Source organism: Mandrillus leucophaeus, unplaced genomic scaffold (genome assembly GCF_000951045.1).
Source record: "Mandrillus leucophaeus isolate KB7577 unplaced genomic scaffold, Mleu.le_1.0 Scaffold791, whole genome shotgun sequence".
Taxonomy (NCBI): Eukaryota; Metazoa; Chordata; class Mammalia; order Primates; family Cercopithecidae; genus Mandrillus; species Mandrillus leucophaeus.
The window spans coordinates 627,377-633,427 of record NW_012108597.1 but is presented as its reverse complement, the minus strand read 5'-3'; the positions used below and the strand labels follow the sequence as shown (position 1 = coordinate 633,427).

Genomic DNA, 6,051 nt, shown 5'->3' with positions numbered 1-6,051 from the left:
ACTCAAGATGGATTAAAGACTTAAACGTAAGATCTGAAACTACAAAAAAAAAAAACTAGAAGAAAACCTGGGTAATACCACTCAGGGCATAGACATGGGCAAAGACTTCATGACTAAAACACCAAAAGCAATGGCAACAAAAGCCAAAACTGCCAGACGGGATCTAATTAAACTAAAGAGTTTCTGCACAGTAAAGGAATCTATCATCAGAGTGAGCAGGCAACCTACAGAATAGGAGAAAATTGTTGCAACCTATCCATCTGACAAATGGCTAATATTCAGAATCTACAAAGGATTTAAACAGATTTACAAAAAAAGAAAAACATCAAAAAGTGGGTGAAGGATATGAACACACACTTCTCAAAAGAAGACATTCATGCAGCCAACAAACATATGACAACAAGCTCATTATCACTGCTCATTAGAGAAATGAAAATCAAAACTACAATGAGCTACGATCTCACGCCAGTTAGAATGGAGATCATTAAAAAGTCAGGAAACGACAGATGCTGGAGAGGATGTGGAGAAATAGGAACATTATTACACTGTTGGTGGGAGTGTAAATTAGTTCAACCATTGTGGAAGACAGTGTGGCGATTCCTCAAGGATCTAGAACTAGAAATACCATTTGACCCAGCAATCCCATTACAGGGTGTTATAAATCATTCTACTATAAAGACACATGCACACAAATGTTTATTGCAGCACTGTTCACAATAGCAAAGACTTGGAACCAACCCAAATGCCTATCAATGATAGACTGGATAAAGAAAATGTGGCACATATACACGAGTCAGTACTGTGCAGCCATAAAAATAGATGAGTTCATGTATTTGCAGGGACATAGATTAAGCTGGAAACCATCATTATCAGCAAACTAACACAGGAACAGAAAACCACACACCACATGTTCTCACTCATAAGTGGGAGTTGAACAGTGAGAACACATGGACGCAGGGAGGGGAACCTCACATACCAGGGTATGTTGGATGGTGGGGGGCTAGGGGATGGATAGCATTAGGAGAAATATCTGATGTAGATGACGGGTCAATGGGTGAAGCAAGTCACCATGGCACATGTATACCTATATAATAAACCTGCACATTCTGCACATGTATCCCAGAACTAAAAGTATAATAAAATATAACAATAATAATTCATTTACTTCAGAAACATGGCAGACGATTGAGAGTACTATTGAAACACTTAAAATTCAGAGAATGTTAGGAAAGCAAAGATGAAGATCACAAATCCATTTCTGAGTTGGAGTAAAAGATCTTAGCCAGGCCCCCATCCTAGGCTAGTCTCCTCCGTTAAGCAGGGACAACCAAAAGATAAGAAAGCCTTGGCCTCATCCCTGTCATGAGACAACCTGAACTGCTCAAAAATAAGAAACAACTGGATGATACTGAGGACTGATTCCTGATGAGTCATTAGGAATGTCAGTAGGTTCTCTTTTCAGTAGGTGGCTTAGCACCCTTCTGGAGAACGGAGTAGGAGTCTGGGGCTGGAGGCTGAAGACCAACATCCATCAAAGTTTACCTTCTTTTCAGTAATGCTCTTTTTCTTATTTCAACAGCAAGAAACCTGAAATCCAGGGAAGTCATTTAAGAAACCCCTCTGACTGCAACCTGAAAACGTCTCCCAAGCGAGACTGGGGGTGGAGATGATGACTTCAAATTCAGTGGGCCTCTTGTTTGATAGGGGAGAAGCCAGAGAAGAATCTGGTGTTGCCGGCCAGTTTGTTTCTCTTTCTTCTCTGGAGCCTTGTTTTCTTGGTATTCTGTTGCTACATGTTTCAACTCTGGGAGGTCAAAAGGGGGTAGGGGAACTGGAGCAGTCTTCTTTGACAGCACCTGCTCCACATCACACATCTCTTTCCGGATCCTGCTATTGGGGGTGGCACACACGGGGTTAAAGAAGCTCAGTCCTGGGATCCCCTCAGTAGGATACTCCAGTTTGAAGGAACCTTCAGAATCCTGGGCCCATTCAATGGTGTACAAGCTATCCTTGCCTTGCTGGCGGTCCTGACACTTTGTGGGGTCACAGCTACAGTCCACACCACAGTCTGAATTTTGCTTCCTCCACCCACACCAACCCTTGCAGGAACACCCTTGGATTTTCTTCCTGGACACCTTAACTAATTTTTTTGGCTTCCATTACTCATCATTCCCCTCATCACCATCACCATCACCATCCTCATGCTCATTCACAGAATGCTTTGAACAATATTTTAGATCCTCGATGACCATTCTTTGCTCCAGGAAGTTTAACACGAGGTTTAGGCTTAGGTGGGACATATTCAAAAGAAGAGCCTGGAGATAGAAGAGTATACTTAGGAAGATATTTCTGTCTACTGGCTACCTGGAGAAGGGTCAGGGGTCAGTTTTTGCTTCATGATTTCATTCTCTTAAAAACTGCTGATTTTGCTCACACACTACTTGTTTCTTCTCAAGTTCTTCATCCTGACACTTCAGTGTGCTCAGTAGCTGCTGTTCCTTCTCACTGACTGATTCCTCTAACTGCTTCTCTGCAATTTGGCTCTGCTGCAGCTGGCCGAGAAGGTACAACCCCTTCTCTTGGTGCCGTTTCTCCATTCTGACCAGCTCAGCTTATAACTGTCTCTAACTCAGCAAAATGATTTTATTCCTCCAACAGCATCTTCTGCACGTCAGCAAAGCTGACCTTGCTTTGTTTCAGGCTGCTTTCAAGTTTGCTGACCTGTATTTTGGAGGAGACCAGCTCTCAAATCAAATATTTCAGGGCACAGTTGGCTTCCAGAATGGTGTCAATATTCTCCCAACATTGTTTTGGCCTGTCTTCACTTTCTGTATCCAGCAGCTTCTGCTGTAGTTCAGCTATCTGAGAGCACTCCTGAGTTCCATTTCAGTCTCTAGGCTTTCAATCGGCTTTGTAATAGAATTTTCTGACTCCGAAACTTGACCACGCACTTCAGTAAGGGAGAATGTATGTCTCTGGAGTTTAGGAGGTGGATTCTCCCCAGATTCCTTTTTTTTTTCCTTTGAGTTGAGCCACATCCTGAACCAGGATCTTTCTATCTTCAAGGAGCCCATCAGATGGTGTTTGACTTCCTGAGTAGTGACCATAACCTCAATTTTGTTTCCAAGCCAATTCTTCACTCCAGTTGCAGTGCCTTCCACTCCATGGCTCTGAGTCTCTTTCTGCTTATCTGCGACTTCCCATTGTTTCTGGAGAGCATCCCTGAGACACTTGCTGGCAGCTGCTGCCTCCTCTGTTTTACATCTTAGCTCATTGGATTGTTTCTTGAAGTTTCTTTCAAATTTGAGAAGTTCATATTGCCTCTTACTGACTCATTCTTTTAACTGTATTACTTATTTGTCTTTTTTCTGCTTCCACTATCTAAACTTCTCAGCATCCTCTTTCATTTGACACATTAACTGTACCCACTAGTTTTTCATCATCCGTATCTCCTGGTTCAGACTGGAGACCGTATGCTCTGTGGATTCTTTTAGTTTCAGAAGTTTGGACTGCTCAGTCGGTGTCTTCCTCAGATCAGCTATTTGATCCTCCAGCTCCTGGAGATATTTTCAGTGGCCACACTCAACTTGGCTTGGTTGGCATCCTTCTTTGCTGTCTGAAGTTCAAGAACAAATTCTTCCTTTTCCTTTTGCAGATAGATGACTTCCAGTTCTAGTTTTTTTAAATATTATGCTGGTATTGGAACTGAATGGGCTGTAGCTGGCAAATGTTCTGAGTCATCTTCCTAGCTAGGGCCTCTTTCAGTGCAGTGGCTTTATTCAACTCAACCAACTCCTTCGACATCTGAGCTTGACAGAAAGCATGCTGAGTGGTAAAAGCATCAGAATACCGGCTCCTCTCTGAACTGGTTTCCACTTGAGCTTCTTGTTCCACCACAGTATTAACGGCTGCAGCCATGCAAGCAGGACTTTCATCCGATAACTTGGTAATCAATTGCTGCAGGTTACAAATTATTTCTACATTTTATTTCAATTCCTGTCTTCCAAAGCCTCCACTAGCTTTTGAAGATCCAGTTTTCAGGCTGCATGCTGCCTTAGCTCTTCTAGCTTGGCGTTAATTTTTTTTTTTTTGAGACATTGTCTCACTCTGTCACCCAGGCTGGAATGCAGTGATGCAATCTTGGTTCACCGCAAGTTCCAACTCTTGGGTTCACACCATTCTTCTGCCTCAGCCCCCCGAGTAGCTGGGACTACAGGTGCCCGCCACCATGCCCAGTTAAATTTTTGTATTTGTAGTAGAGATGGGTTTTCACTATGTTAGGCAGGATGGTCGTGACCTCGTGATCCACCCGCCTCGGCCTCCCAAAGTGCTGGGATTACAGTCCTATGAGCCACCGTGCCTGGTTGGTGTTCATTTTTTCATTCACTTGCTCTGTCAAAATGATCCTCTCCAACATCTGGACTGTCTGACCAGCTGCCTCGCTCAGACCACGACTTAATCTTTTATTCTCCATCAGGGATTGTAGATTATCTGATGGTTACACATTTATAGATCCAGGCAGGGTATGTCCATGTGCTTGTAGCAACAAGACTTGTAGCTGTTGTAGCTGTTTTACCCATTGTTTTAGATGATTAAGTTCAGTTGTCTGGGGATCAATATTAGCAACAGGTTGGTTCCTGGTTTTTCTTACTCTGTCATCATAGCGAGGGGTATTTAGTTTCTTCACGATTGGAGTCAGCAGGACTCACACAGGCTATTATAAGAGTATGGTTATTACCACTTAGAGAATCTTGAAGCAGTGGAGTGAACTTGGAATCTCTGTAGGACACAAAGTCACCCTTTTTGTCATCTCCAAGAGCACTGATTACATTTCCCAAGCATAGAAGGCCTCGATTAATATTAATACCCTTTTTTAGACAAACCCCTTCAGCCTTGGTTTTCTTCTGTCTTTCTGATTCAGTGAGGTCTACAAGATGCAGCTTGGAGTGAAAGCTGCTATTCTTGTCACTTTTCTTTCTCTGTTCTATGGAGATTGTAAAGATGGCATGAAATTGGGATGACTGGGAGTTCATAGCTGTGGAGGCCACAGAGTTGTTGCCCTGCTCCAAACAGGAAACAGTATCCAAGGCAACTAAAACAGTCTGCTCAGTGAGTCCTACAATCTTTATGCCTTCCTTAGGATCATCCCATATATTTATTTGAGCTTTCTTACAAGATGGACATAGAAGATCCAAAATTTCTTCATTGTAAATCTCTAAGTAAGACACGTTCAGAATAAATTCCAAATCACTCTTTTTATCAATTTCTTTGAAGAGCAGTTGTATTACCCTAGGAATAACCCCAACTGTTGGTTCATTCTCTTGCTCTGCAGTGTATGCACCTCCCATTGAATAGGTTTTTTTTCCACAGCAAGTCTGCCCATAGGCCAGGACCATTGCATTATATCATTTAAATACGCCTTTTATGAGTGGTGCTACTGCTGTATTGAAGACTTCTTCCTGTTCATTACAGGCGTCAAACACAAAATCATAGTTGAAGGATTTATCAATACCAACCACCACCTGAGGCTCCCTGGGCATGAAGGAAAGGCATATCTGGCAGCCCTCGCTAATCTCTTTGGGGACCGGAGGACAACAACGCCGTGCCACTCTTACAGGAATTCCCTTCACCTCTTCCTTCATGATCCTATCTCAGCACTGCCTCAAACTAAACATCCTTTCCTGGTTCTCCCCAGTTCTCCCCTTACTACAGTTTCCTTATCCAGTCCACTGTTGATGGGGATCTAGGTTGATTTCATGTATTTGCTATTGTGAATAGTGCTGCAATAAACACATGAGTGCATGTGTTTCTTTGGTAGAAAAATATATATAATAAAGGTGGCCAAGAGCAGTAGCTCATGCCTGTAATCCCAGTACATTGGGAGGCTGAGGTGGGAGGATCCCTTGAACTCAGTTGTTCAAGACCAATCTGGTCCACATTGTGAAATTCTGTCTTTACTAAAAACACAAGAAAATTTAGCCAGGTTTGGTAGCACACACCTGTAATCCCAGCTATTCTGGTTGCTGAGGCAAAAGAATCCTTTGGACCTGG

General features: G+C 42.8%; 1 pseudogene; it reads right to left on the bottom strand.

Annotated features, from left to right (window-relative positions):
- Positions 1–1,681: 1,681 nt before the first annotated feature.
- Positions 1,682–5,642, bottom strand: LOC105529923 (annotated as a pseudogene).
- Positions 5,643–6,051: the final 409 nt, after the last annotated feature.